The 12,470-nt window shown below is 43.2% G+C and overlaps 1 protein-coding gene across 5 annotated transcripts in view; it reads right to left on the reverse strand.

Moving 5' to 3' along the window:
• The window catches only part of LMO1 (LIM domain only 1), an 85,751-nt gene that overhangs the window by 29,004 nt on the left and 44,277 nt on the right, over positions 1-12,470 (reverse strand). The window contains exon 1 of one of the 5 annotated variants that reach the window (XM_043549255.1): positions 7,144-7,149. The exons of the other annotated variants lie outside the window; for them this stretch is intronic. The gene's annotated coding sequence lies outside the window, so the exon portion shown is untranslated. Of the gene's footprint in view, positions 1-7,143; positions 7,150-12,470 lie in introns of those variants that run through there. 5 annotated transcript variants of the gene reach the window in all.

The raw sequence follows: 12,470 nt of genomic DNA on the forward strand, positions 1-12,470 counted from the left end.
CAGGCCCCCACAGTAGATTTGCCCACTCCAAATTGATTCCCGACTGACTGGTAGCTGTCTGGCGTTGCAAGCTTCCACAGGGCTATCGCCACTCGCTTGTGAACTGTGAGGGCTGCTCTCATCTTGGTATTCATGTGCTTCAGGGCAGGGGAAAGCAAGTCACAAAGTTCCATGAAAGTGCCCTTACACATGCAAAAGTTTCGCAGCCACTGGGAATCATCCCATACCCGCAACACTATGCGGTCCCACCAGTCTGTGCTTGTTTCACGGGCCCAGAATCAGCGTTCCACGGCATGAGCCTGCCCCATTAGCACCATGATGCCCACATTGCCAGGGCCCATGCTTTCAGAGAAGTCTGTGTCCATGTCCTCATCACTCTCGTCACCGCGCTGCCGTCGCCTCCTCACCTGCTTTTTCAGGTTCTGGTTCTGCATATACTGCATGATAATGCGTGAGGTGTCTACAATGCTCATAACTGCCGCAGCGATCTGAGCGGGCTCCATGCTTGCCGTGGTATGGCATCTGCAGGAGAGCAGAGTTGCAGGGGAAGCGGTGGTTGGATGACCAGTTTTGCAGACCTATTGCACTGTCTGCTGCCAGGACACAACAGCTGAGTGAGCTGCACACTTGCCGTGGTATGGTGAGACAAGAGCAGCCAAGCAGAGTGGCAGTGGAAGCGACCCTGCAAGACCACCAGGAGAGCAGAGTGGCAGCGGAAGCGATGGATGATGATGGTCATATAGAGGACCTGAGAGATGGATTCATAGCATCAGGAGAACAGAGTGGCAGGGGAAGTGGTCGGTCGATGACAATGGTTTGCAGACCTACTGCACCGTCTGCTGAAAGCAGTAGGGAGCCCGCACAGAAAAAAGGCGCGAAACGATTGTCTGCCTTTGCTTTCACGGAGGGATGGGCGACTGACAACATGTACCCAAAACCACCCACGACAATGTTTTTGCCCCATCAGGCACTGGGAGCTTAACACAGAATTTCAATGGGCAGCAGAGACTGCGGGATAGCTACCCACAGTGCAAAGCTCTGAAAGTCAACGCTAGCCTTGGTACTGTGGATGCACTCCGCTGACTTAATGCACTTAGTGGGGACACACACAATCAACTGTATAAAATCGCTTTCTAAAAAAATCTACTTCTATACATGCGACCTAATTTCATAGCGTAGACATACCCTTAGGAGAGGCTCTTGTGAACAGGAGGATAGCACCACGTTCCAATTTTCTTCTAATAACTAGCAGAAAAGCAGTGAAGATCTGTTTTACAGTACCTTAGCAAGGAAAGAAATGCCACACACTTGGTCAGTTTTCAGCAGGGGGTTTTCTAATGAAAAAAGCTAGCGTTTCAGAGATCATATGATGTTCAAAGCTGCTATTCCCACTCAGATAATAACGAGCAAGGTCAACCTGTGCCAGTCAGGTTCAGAGTTTTGAAATTACATTTTGGTCTAGAAGGCTCCCCACCCCCAACACCCTAACCAATCTGGATGGAGCACAAATGGAACTATAAAAAGTTTTGACTGCAATTAGCTGGCACATTGACATGGCAGGTGAGGTGTGAAACAAATTTCAAAACTGCCAAAGTTTACGAGCATGGATTCACAGGGTACTTGTCATTTCGTTTCCAAACAAGGAGCGAGCAGAGTCTCCAAAGCATTGCAACTTTACAGCCTGAGCCCTGCAGGGAAATCTCAGAAGACAGGGACGGTTTAACACCAAACCCCACTCTCCTCCCACCCCGAAAAACAAACCACCATGGCTGAATAATGCCAGCCAGCCAGTATTCAGAGCATGGATTCACAGGGTACTTGTCATTTCGTTTCCAAACAAGGAGCGAGCAGAGTCTCCAAAGCATTGCAACTTTACAGCCTGAGCCCTGCAGGGAAATCTCAGAAGACAGGGACGGTTTAACACCAAACCCCACTCTCCTCCCACCCCGAAAAACAAACCACCATGGCTGAATAATGCCAGCCAGCCAGTATTCAGAGCATGGATTCACAGGGTACTTGTCATTTCGTTTCCAAACAAGGAGCGAGCAGAGTCTCCAAAGCATTGCAACTTTACAGCCTGAGCCCTGCAGGGAAATCTCAGAAGACAGGGACCGTTTAACACCAAACCCCACTCTCCTCCCACCCTGAAAAACAAACCACCATGGCTGAATAATGCCTGCCAGCCAGTATTCAGAGCCTCAAATTTTTATTAGTAAGTCACTTTCCTACCTTAAAATCATGAACCACCACTGGAGTATTATTTATTTTCTTGTACTTATCTAAGGCTCTAAAGCAAGAAATACAGTTCATTTTGCCTGGAAAAATGTGGTGTTGGAATGGGTGCTAACAAAAAAAAACCCAAACAGATACTCCTGAGGGCATTCTGCACCAAAAAAATTAAAATTCTGCACACAATATTTGAAAATTCTGCAAATTTTATTTGTCAACTAAATGTGGAGGCTCCAGCATGACACTGAGGAGCACAGGCCACTGGCTGCCCAGAAGTGGGAGATCACTGTGCAGTCGTACCCCGCCCCCCCAAGTAAGGCTGCACACAACCCTGACACAGCGCAAGTACTGGCCCTGCCCTGCTGTGCCAGGTGCACCAGGTGTGGGCAGGCAGGCTCAGCAAGGCAAGATCCAAGCATGGAGGGGCTTACTGTGGGGGATCCAGGTATCGGTTGGGAGGGTTCTGTATGGGGCAATCTGGGTGTGGGTGGCTCAGTCGGGGATCCAGGTGCTGGGGGGAAAACTGGATGTGCAGGGGCTTGTTGGAGGGTTCTGGGTGCAACAGTAATGGGACTCTGTGGGGGGGGTCCAAGATGCTGAAGGAGTGAGGCTCAATGGGGTGGGGATCCAGGTGCAGCTGGTTGGGGATCAGTGGGGTGGGGATCCAGATGTGGGTGGCTTGTTTGGGGGTCCACTAGCAGCTGAGCCACCAACCAGGTCTTCCCAAGTCCTGTCCCCTGACCCACAGTGATTTATCTTTCTGCCAGATGCCCTGGGCACCCAAAACATACTGCTGGGGAGGATTGCATAACTGCTCTTGTGGCTTCCCTTTAATTCCCTTACAGAAAGTCATTTTTCTGTGGGGAAGCAAAGAAATCTGCAGGGGCTAGAAATTCTGCACATGCGCAGTGGCGCAGAATCCCCCCAAGAGTTAACAGACCACCTCAGGCACAGTCCCACATGCACTGGTCAAGCTAACATTATAAAGGAACATACATCTGTGGAGCTGGGAAAAGTAACATACCGATGCTTACCCATTTAAATACATAATCAAAATGTATTACAAAGGAATTTTGATAGAGTACTAAAGTGGAAATTTTGCAAGTAATATCGAATTCCATTCTCCCCCCCCCCCCCCACTGCTCACCAACCATGGTACCTTTTCTTAGAAACAGTAGATGAAACCTTTCTATTTTTGGCTACCTATACTCTCTTCCCTGCCCTTTAAAACTTAATAGACTTGCTGCTGGAAAATACAAAATAAAAGCTATACTTAGCACTCACAGCTCCAACAAACATTAAAAAAAATTACAGACACCTCCCTCTGGTCATACTGAAATTTACCACTGTGTCTAAAGAGGATGTTATTTTACTGGGTAAGCTAAACTTTACCTCTACTCCAGGGCTGACAAACTGGCTTTAATCAGCCTATTTCTTCTCTGTCAAGGGTCTTTCAAGAAAATTATTCAGCTGGCTTATACCACAAGTATCAACTAAATACACCCGAAATGTTTCTAAATCATTTTCCAGATATTTTATTCATGTGGCAATCTGTAACTATACCTCTAAGGGCACCCCTCATAGATCTTCATTTTCAAGAGACTGGAAAACTTTTAAAAAGGGTGGGCCACACATTGAAATAATAGTTACCTGAAAGAGTGCTGTGATGCACGTCTCTACAGTGCTGTGTTCTGCAAGAGGGCTCCTGGTCCTGTCTGAAAGCATGGAAGTTCACCACCTAATTTCTTTAATGCAACTCTAAAGGTTAATTGGTCTGAAAGAGTAATGTGGACTGCTGGCTAATGATATATGCCTCAAGGCTTCCTGGCTTTCTTGTGTTTTATACAATCAAGTCCAGAGCACAATACGCAGCTGAGATCACCGTGACTTTTCGAGCCCTCCCCTCCTTCCCCCAACAGCCCTCCAACCTACCAATACATCTAAAATGCTTCATATTAAAGCAGCAGTAGCTGAAGGCAGTTCTGTTCCACCTGCATTTCATGCCTTGTTAGAGGGGGCTCAGTTAAGAGCAGCGACTGCACTTCTCATTACCACAGCAAAGAACTAAAAACAACTCTAATGAGGAAAGTGTGTGAGCGTACAGTATGGGCTGGGAGGAGGGAAGTCCTCCCACAGTCCCTAAGGAATCTGGCCAAAATCTTCAATTTGCCATTTATGACAGCTAATTAGTTATTCTATTCAAAATCTTTGCTTTAAATAAAAGAACTAATTATACTCAAAGGTCACTCCCCCACCTCCCATGAAGCACACATAATTGGCTTGTTTTCCCAACATTGTGTGTATGTTTTACACAATGCTTTCAGGCAGATGGCTTTAACTCTTTCCTTCAGCAACTTCCTTTTAAGCTTTCCCACAGATTAGCTGCTTTTACCATCATAATAACATCTCACAACAACAGACTGGGTAACCATGCTCTAACCTCCCTCCCCTCCCCCAAAATGTACTAGCAGACTGCCACTCTCCAGGTCAAGGACTACATTTCCATATAGGTTTGTACAACACCTAGCACACAGGCATCTGGGGACCATGGTGATATTGTTTTGTTCAGCCACGAACTATTGCTTAAATGGCTGCCCAGCGCTTCCAAACATATAATTAGCCAACATGCTTCAGGTTGGAAACCAGAGGCTACAATTCTTCTCAGTGCATACGCTACATTAATTGCAAAAACAAATATAAAAAGGGGGTAGATGGAACATTGAATTCCTAAAGCAATAAGGGCTTAAAGCAATTTGTGCTTAGAGGTCACACTTTGGGAAGTTGGGAGATACCTAGGCAGTTTAACCTGGTATTTCAGAGTACTTAAAGAATCTTATTTACATCTAATAGCTTCATTTAAAAAACTGACCTTCCAGTAACAAACTAGCATTTGGCTGCAAAAGACAAAATGGCAACTGAAGAGTAATCTTATTGACTTTTGTCAACACAGTAAATAAGCAGCACTCTTGTGGCGTCTGTCATCAGAGGATCTGACATTATTTCTAAGCTTTAGTCTCAACACCAACATAAGCAGAGTTGGGCAAGTATTTACAAATAAAGAAGATTTAGAGAATTTTCAGTCTTATTTTTAAAACAAAAGCACTTTGACTGTGCTCGTACTACTATTTGTGTTTACCTTCTGTGAACATTCTAGCAAACAAGTTTACTAAACAGGAAACTATCAAGTCAAACAGTACATTCTCAGTATTTGCAACCTTGAAAATTTGCTCCAGGAACCTGATTTAATGAAATTAGGGCATCCAATGAATGAGCTGAACCTTACCATGTGATGCATGGACAATCAAAATAGACCAAGTCATATTCATCAAACTTATTCAATGAATAATTTCAAAAAAGGAATGTATTACAGAAAATCATTTCACAATTCTAGTGTTGTGCTGTGATATGCAGTGGGTGATTTCAGTATGGCTTTGGGAATTCATTTGGTGGCATTCTTTCCTCTGAGTCATTACTGAACAAATTCCTGAAGCAGAATAAGGAGCCCTGTTGGTGCAGGGGGCAGTTTTTAAGAAGAGATGTAAAACTGAGGTTCAGAACAACTCTTTGTTAGATATCCCCAGGCTTGCTTTATTTGCTGCGGGGGGGCGGAACACGACTTTTAGTCCTAGAGTCTTAGCCAAATTGCAGTATGCTATTGTATGCTCTGATTGCCTACTCCAGTTTCAATTGCACGAAGTGGCCTAATTTTTCAGAAGCGTCTAATGATTTTGGTTGCCCAACCTGCAACACTTTAAAAGGGGCAAGACAGGGTCCTAATTTTCAAAGCGTGCTGGCTGAAGCTGGGCACCCAAACACAGATATCCAAAGTCACTCCTCTTCATTTCTTGTCCAAGAACTGCATACAGATGGACCTAATCCACAAAATTTGGATTAAGGCTCAAAATTCAAACTCCCTTCCTCTGCGGTGTTCAGATGACTAGTTCAGGCCAATCTCCATTATGTACCTAGTTCGTACAAGTGTACAGCTTGTAGTTAAAAAATATAACACATGCCAAGCACTAGACGGAATCCACAATGGTGAAGGTTGCAAAACAGCTTCCATAAGTAACATTTTTATATGCTCATACAAATATTCTAGTTGTGGGCTTAAGTTTTCCAGAGATATATGGATATAGAGTATCTACAGTTTTTGTGGTTGGGTTGTTTTTTTTTTTTTTGGAGCATGTTCACAAAATCCGTACAACAGTTCTGAGTTCTGGGAGAACTAACTAAAACTCAAATTTCTCACCTCCCATCTCCCCAGTGTCAGAATATTCTAGTTTCTTAAAGACACCACTAAAGCAAAATCAGTTGAGTTTGCAATTTGGCATGGGCTGCCTTTTTTGAGGATTATTAGTACCTTCGTTTAGTTGTTTGGGGCCAGGGAAAGTAGAAAAATAAAAAGTTACAAATTCAAGATCACACCTAACGCACCCTAGCAAAGAATGAGAAACTCGCTGGTGGGAAAATATTGCGGCTTCAGTGATTTCAGATTTGGCTGGGAGTCTTTCCATGTTGTACAAATTTGTAAGTTACCATTAAAACAAAATTAAGTTCCTTGGTTCTTCTATGCAGAAGATTTAACTGCCAAAGCAAACAGAAAAACAGATCTGTCTCCAGGCCAAATGGCAACAAAGCTAGGAACTCACCCTTCACTTAGGGTAACTAAAATACCAATATTGCAACAAAGCCAACTTCTTTTCTCTTTATTTTTAAAAAGAAAGGAAATTAACTGTAAAAACCTTAAATTAAGTGCAGTTAAAATCCCCCCAAAAGCCAGGGGAATAAGAGTTGAAGTCAACTCTAAATGCACGAGTAATATTTTGTATTCCTATTTTCTGTTAAAGTGTATGGTTGAATACATTACTGTTTAGATTGCAAGAAGCACACATATATGAAAAAAGGATACAGAACATGTCTGAACTCAGGTTTAACAATGAGCCTATAACACTGCTTTAATGTTGGTTCTTTTATTTATTTATTTTTAAATTAGTGAGTACTTCCAGGTAAACAGAGCTGTATCATTGTAAGATCCTCATCATTTCTTTTTCCTTTTTGCAGACATACACATTGTCAGCTTAAGCTTTCGGCAACCTTAATAGAATTTCAGTGCCCACTGCCAAATGGCCATTTGATGTTCTGCTCTGTGTACACAGATGAAGCAATCTGTCACAAACCCTAATACAGGCAATAACAACTCTCTAATCCAAAGCTTTCACAGGCCTACAGAAGTTTCTCAAGAATTTTGGAGACAATAAAAATTTGTCTACTACCACAAAAGAATTTGAAATCAACCAAAGCCTAATGAAATATGGATATATGCTTTTCAAATGTTTTTAAAGGGAATAATATTGAAGCCAGAGGCAATATTTGAAGCCATCAATAGCTAGAAAGTCATTAAAAAAAACATCAAAAGCTACAGCTATCACAGGTCATCACAATGTGTAAGCAGGAAGACCCCCAAAAAGCTTACAACAGATTTACACTCTGAAATGCACCCCCTGCACAGAATTAGTGTATTTCACAGTCAACTCTTCACCTTTACCTCTAAGGATCTAATTGCATTTCCCTTGGGTTTTTCAAAAGATGAGCAAGAATCCACTTTTAAAGAGTGCAGACAGAGTCTTTCCACTTAATGCAATCCATGTAACAGATACAATTGCTATTGACCTTCTAGTGTCATGAAACATACCTCTCTAATGATTCATAAAGATGCAGTTATCCTGAAAAACCTAGTCTCTTTTTACCTTCCCAAGCAACCACCATACAAGCCTATTTGCTATTAAAAGTTGGAAGTGGGCTGGGGGGAGCCATTTCCAACTTCTTTGTTGAAAGAAGGAGGAAAAAAAAAGCCAACCCACTTCTTTGCAGCAATAAGTACAAACCATTTGCATGCTTAACTGTCAGACCATGCACTTTCCATTAAAGAGATAGCATCCCCTTTCATAAGTCCATTTGGGATCCATTTTAGTGTTATCTAAAAATCAAATCTACATGGTAATCCTTTTAATGTACTCTTGACTTTTAAAAACAGCTTTATGTTCCTTCAGGAAATGTTTTAAGCCATTACTCAGTAATTACTATTCACCCATGAAAACACTGATCTTTTACAATATATAATCAGTTTGCTGACTTAAAAATAAAGCAGGCTGGAATTCTGTCTCATGAAAGTAGTGGCAGAAAACCAAGGTTACCAAAGATAAATAATTTTCTGCCTCGCCAATATATTCCAAAAGGACGCATTGCTCTAGTGTATATAGAAGTCTGGGACTCCCTCAGATTTTTGTTTCAAGTCTCCAGATGAAGATAGCCAGGAGACAGTTGCATGTATAGTGGTCATTAAAAAAAGTCAAGAATTACCAACAGATAACAGTTGCCAATTTTTCCTCAGTTTAATAGGGGAAACTGTGGTATCTCAGATATAACTATGCTTTAACTGTTCGCAAGTGCTAAGTTTTTAAACTGACAAGGTGGGTGAGGTACCATCTTTTATAGGACCAACTTCTATTGGTGAGAATAGCAAGCTTTCACAAAGAAGAATTCTTCCGTCGACCTAGCTGCCACTGTTCGGGGAGGAGCGGAGGTAGTAGATCACCTACATCAATGGAAAATTCCTTCATCGAGGTAGGAAAAGTCTACACTACAGCACTACAGTGGCATAGCTGCACATTGCAGCTGTGCCTCTGTAGAGCTCGTAGACACCCCCAAGGAAACATATGGGTCACCTGAGAGGACAGAGCTCTTTGCTTGTACACACATGCTTAAGAAACCGATTTGTTAGCGTATAGGTCAGAGTAAAGAAGGGAAGAATTCTATATTTGGGGTGAGGGGGGTTCAGTAAGCAGTGAGACCATTTTGCTGTAGTGAGCCTTGATCTACAACCAGGGATCCTGAAGCAACACTGGACCTGCAGAAAACACACCAGACCCAAAGTAAAGGATTATACTGAAAAGGCCTCCTTCCCACTCCCTACCACCACCAGCTTGAAATAGCACCCCAAGTCTCAAGCAAGTTCCCCAATGCTCCTGCCCTGTGGAAAGTTTAGCATGGTTTCCTTTGCTGTAATCTGATTTTAATTAGAAGGCAGAATGTAGTTTTTTTAATGCACTAGCTCAGAGTTATGGGTTTGATGCAGGAATTGTTTGGTGAAATTCTACAGCCAGCATTATGTAGGAGGTCAGACTGGATGATCATAATGGTCCCTTCAAAACCTATTAGTATCTGAACGTGGTGGAGGATGGGCAGAAAACGTGCCAGATCGCAGCACGGCTTCCACTCACCTGTTTACTCTCCTGATCTGGTCCTATCTTTACTTAGGCAGGCCCATGACCAAACGCACAAATTCATTTCCATGCAGCCTTAACCAGCTGAAGTCTTCTCTGAGGATGGTAGCTGAGAAAACCATGACATTAACATGGGCCACTACCCTTCCCCTTTAATGCACAGGAAAAGCTTGTTTAATATCTGTTAGACCTGGAATTAGCCAGTAACTAGTCATATAGCATAGATCAGAGTGGGTTTTTTAATCCATTTTTATTTATATTGCTTAATCAGGGTTTAGCAATCCACAATTGGCCCCTTATGCTATAAGCCTAACATGTAAACACCTTGAAAAGGAGTGACAAAAATTAGTAACTGTCAGAGTAATTAGTTGGTGCCAACTTTCTTTACATTCCTTCAATACCACCATTTTTTTTTTTTAAGGGTAAATCATGCATGGAGATTACTCTAGAGTTGTCAAGGTTCCTTCCCCACTCTGAACTCTAGGGTACAGATGCGGGGACCTGCATGAAAACCCCCCTAAACTTATTTTTACCAGCTTAGGTTAAAACTTCCCCAAGGTACAAACTATTTTACCTTTTGCCCTTGGACTTAGATGCTTGGTGGTGGCGGCAATAAACAAATATGTAACAGGGAAAGAGCCCTCTTGGAAACGTCTTTCCCCCCCAAATCCTCCCGAACCCTACCCCCCCTTTCCTGGGGAAGGCTTGATAAAAATCCTCACCAATTTGCATAGGTGAACACAGACTCAAACCCTTGGATCTTAAGAACAATGAAAAAGCAATCAGGTTCTTAAAAGAAGAATTTTAATTGAAGAAAAAAGTAAAAGAATCACCTCTGCAAAATCAGGATGGTAAATACCTTACAGGGTAATCAGATTCAAAACAGAGAATCCCTCTAGGCAAACCTTAAGTTACAAAAAGACACAAAGACAGGAATATACATTCCATTCAGCACAACTTATTTTATCAGCCATTTAAACAAAACAGAATCTAACGCAGATCTAACTAGATTGCTTATTAGCCCTTTCCAGGAGATCTGACCTGCATTCCTGCTCTGGTCCCAGAAAAAAAAAAAAAACCAAAAACCCACAAACCGAGAGAACCTTTGTTTCTCATCCCCTCCAGCTTTGAAAGTATCTTGTCTCCTCATTGGTCATTTTGGTCAGGTGCCAGCGAGGTTATCCTAGCTTCTTAACCCTTTACAGGTGAAAGTTTTTTCCTCTGGCCAGGAGGGATTTAAAGGTTTTTACCCTTCCCTTTATATTTATGGCACCCAAAATCACAGATAGAGTGAAACATTGGTTGTGATTTCTTCCTGGAGCACTAGGAGAAAACAGAGTTAATAAGACACATGCACCAATAAATATACTACCAAGTATAGAAAGACTAACAATATTTTCCACATCTCAAGGACGATTTTAACCAGTTGATTCTGGGAAACTTTCATGGGAGAGTGCATCAGCGACTTTGTTAGAAGCTCCTGAGATGTGTTGGATGTTGAAATCAAAATCTTGGAGAGCTAAACTCCACCGAATAAGTTATTTCCCGTGGCGGTATGAAGCCACTGTAGCGCAGCATGGTCGGTTTGCAGGTGGAAACGCCGTCCCCAAACATATGGGCGTAGTTTTTCCAGAGCGTAGAAAATGGCGTAACATTCTTTTTCACTGACTGACGAGTTGCTTTCCCTCTCAGACAGCTTCTTGCTGAGACACACTACAGGGGGGAATTCTTGATCCGGTCCTTCCTGCATTAAAACTGCTCCCACACCACGCTCAGACACATCTGTGGTTACTAGGAACGGTTTGTCAAAGTCTGGGACCCTTAGTACAGGGTCAGACATGAGTGTCGCTTTAAGCTGGTTAAAGGCCTTCTGACACTCTTCGGTCCACTGAACGGCATTTGGCTGTTTCTTTTTGGTTAGGTCTGTCAGTGGGGCGGCGATTTGGCTGTATTGCGGCACAAATCGCCTGTAATATCCGGCCAAGCCTAAGAAGGATTGGAGCTGTTCCTTTGACTTTGGGACAGGCCACTTTTGGATAGCATCCACTTTGGCCTGTAGGGGGTTGATAGTTCCTTGACCCACCTGGTGTCCAAGGTAAGTCACTCTGTTTAGGCCTATTTGACACTTCTTAGCCTTAACAGTTAGCCCTGCCTCCCTTATGTGCTCAAAGACTTTTTGTAGATGTTCCAGGTGTTCTGCCCAGGAATCCGAAAATATGGCCACATCGTCAAGGTAGGCGACTGCATATTCTCCTAATCCCGTTAGGAGACCATCTACAAGACTTTGGAAGGTGGCGGGTGCATTCCGCAGCCCGAAAGGGAGCACATTAAATTCATACAGCCCATGTGTGGTGAAGGCTGACCTTTCCTTGGCGGATTCATCTAGTGGTACCTGCCAGTACCCCTTGGTTAAGTCCAAGGTAGAGATGAACTGGGCCCGTCCCAATTTCTCTAATAGTTCATCTGTGTGTAGCATTGGATAGTTGTCTGGGCGAGTTACAGCATTTAGCTTACAGTAGACCACACAAAAACGTATCTCCCCATCTGGTTTGGGAACTAGAACCACTGGAGATGCCCATGCACTGCCAGAGGGGCGGATTACCCCCATCTGTAGCATATCCTGGATCTCCCATTCTATACCAGTTTTAGCTTGAGGAGACACCTGGTAAGGTTGGACTTTAATTGGGTGAGCATTACCTGTGTCAATGGAGTGGTATGCCCGTTCAGTCAGTCCTGGGGTGGCTGAGAACGTCGGCATGTAGCTAGTGCACAGCTCCTTGATCTGCTGTCGCTGCATACGCCCAAGGGTTATGGAGAGGTTCACCTCTTCCACGCTACCAGCACTTTTCCCTTCGTAGTAGACACCTTCAGGCCACTCAGCATCATCTCCTCCCTGGGCTGTAAACTGACAAACCTTTAATTCTCTGGAATAAAAGGGCTTTAGAGAATTAAGATGGT

The sequence above is a fragment of the Chelonia mydas genome, chromosome 6 (genome assembly GCF_015237465.2).
Source record: "Chelonia mydas isolate rCheMyd1 chromosome 6, rCheMyd1.pri.v2, whole genome shotgun sequence".
In the NCBI taxonomy this organism is placed as follows: Eukaryota; Metazoa; Chordata; order Testudines; family Cheloniidae; genus Chelonia; species Chelonia mydas.